The 2,286-nt window shown below is 44.3% G+C and overlaps 1 protein-coding gene across 1 annotated transcript in view; it reads left to right on the plus strand.

Annotated features, from left to right (window-relative positions):
- Dnah6 (dynein axonemal heavy chain 6) overlaps nucleotides 1-2,286 on the plus strand; it is a 317,890-nt gene that overhangs the window by 90,918 nt on the left and 224,686 nt on the right. The window lies entirely within an intron of this gene.

Below are 2,286 nucleotides of genomic sequence, written 5' to 3' on the forward strand. Positions count from 1 at the left end.
TATATGCTACCATGCCCAGCTGCCTCCTTTATTTATTTTGTATTGTTTATTTTGTGTGTATATGTGTGTTGTACATGCCACAACATACATGTGGAGTCAGAGGACAACCTAAGGGAGTGAGTTCTCTCCTTCCATCATGTGGGTTCCAGGAATTGGACTCAGATCGTCATACTTGGTGGCAACTGCCTCTACCCACTGAGCCACCCCACTGGCCCCTGCCTCATTTGTTTTTAATGATCTTTTTCTTTTAGAATATTTTTACATCTATAGAAAAGTTGCAGCAGTGATACAGAGGGTCTCCACACACTCAGAGCCCAGCTTCCCCTATTGCTGACAGATTACCTTAATATGATTCATTTGCCGCAGTAATGAGCCATTTGTGACACATTGCTATTAAAGTCTGTCATCTACGCATTTCCTTGTTTTTTGCCTAGCATCCTTTTTTTCCCAGGATCTCATCTAGGATCAAATATGGTTTTAGTTGCCATGTCTTCCCTTCCTCTAAACCATGACAGCTTCTCAGATATTTTGTAAAATGTCCCATAATCTGGTTTTGTCTGATTTTTTTTCTCCTGATTAGCCTAGGGTTACAGATTCTTCCAAGAAAGACCGCAGAGGCAGAAGACCATTCTCAGCACATTTCATCAGGTGCATGGAGCAGCACCTCTTCCCCATTTGTGTGTGTGTAATGTGCATGTGTGTGTGCACATATATACATATGTGTGGGCATATGCATGTGCTGGTGTGTATGCACATGTATACACATGCATGTGGAGGAGGTTGATGTCAGGAATCTTCCTCAATAATCCTTCCACTTTATCCATTGAGGTTGGGTCTCTTAACCAAACCCAGAGCTTGCCGATGTGGTTAGTCTTACTCCTGGGTTTGCTTTGGGGATCCCTGATCTCCCACCTTCCAATGCTGGAATTTCAGGCAGACTGCAAAGCTCACACAGCATTTACGTGGTTTCTGGGGATCAGAACTTCTGTTCTAGTTTTGTGGCAAGCACTGTAACTGCCGAGTCATCTCCCCACCCAGCCCAACTTTTCATTTGAGCTTGATCACCTGACTGAAGAGGCATTTAAATCTGCGGTAAAGTCCCTGTCTTCTCCATCCCATTGTCTTTAGAAAGGAAGCCAGTGCACACAGCCTCACTTAAGGAGAAGAGGGGTCATGCCACACAGACACACAGACATAGACACAAACAGCAGCAGCAGCACCCAATCACAATGTGTGCTCCATTTTCAGATGGAGTCTCTCTCTCTCTCTCTCTCTCCCTCTCTCTCCCTCTCTCCCTCTCTCTCTCTCTCTCTCTCTCTCTCTCTCTCTCTCTCTCTCTCTCTCTCTCTCTCTCTCTCTCTCTCTCTCTCTCTCTCTCTCTCTCTCTCTCTCTCTCTCTCTCTCTCTCTCTCTCTCTCTCTCTCTCTCTCTCTCTCTCTCTCTCTCTCTCTCTCTCTCTCTCTCTCTCCCTCTCTCTCCCTCTCCCTCCCTCTCTCTCTCCCTCTCTCTCCCTCTCTCTCTCTCATCCATTTATAGTATTTATACTCATTTATCTACAAGTTCCTTAGTTCCCTGTCTACGTCAGCCTCATCAAATGCATCCCTTCTCTATCTTACTGTCTCCTTTCACCTACAGCAGTTTTCCTTTATTTTCTTTTTTAAAAAATACTTCTATTGAGTTTTTTTGTATTTCATACACAACACCCCAAACAATCTTATTAATATTCACCTTTATACCCATATCCCAAATGGCACCTTCCCATAGTCTCCCCCCACACACACTGGAGCCCATAGACACCATCATCCCTGTTAACTGCCCCACTGTGTTGTCAGTGCCCCCAGCCATGCCCAGTGCAAGTCCATCCACTGAGTCTAGTCAGCCTACCTAGAGTTCCTTGTTTTAAGAAGATCAGCTCTTCATCTAGCAGCAATCAGTTGTCAACATTCCTTTAGATAAGATTGCGGTCTGATGTTCAATTTCCCACTTCTATGCTGAGTTTCTGTCTGGGAGTCTCTTGGGCCACCCTGGCCAACAACTCAAAGGAAGGCATTATTTCTTGTTATATAGCCTTTAGCTATACATATGGACTCTTAAAAATTATATTGACCCCATTAATCTTTGGTTATACTTTCCTTTTGGGTGTTTAGACCATACAGTTGGCCCAAATAAACCAATTTATTTTTACTCTTAAGGTCGTTTGAGGATCTGTTCCTGGGGGGTCACATGGGCTTGGGAGGAGCCCCTGGCTCCTTTCTTTTACCAGTTCCATCTATGTGAAGATAAGTC

Source organism: Nannospalax galili, unplaced genomic scaffold, assembly GCF_000622305.1.
Source record: "Nannospalax galili isolate Female #2095 unplaced genomic scaffold, S.galili_v1.0 scaffold279, whole genome shotgun sequence".
In the NCBI taxonomy this organism is placed as follows: Eukaryota; Metazoa; Chordata; class Mammalia; order Rodentia; family Spalacidae; genus Nannospalax; species Nannospalax galili.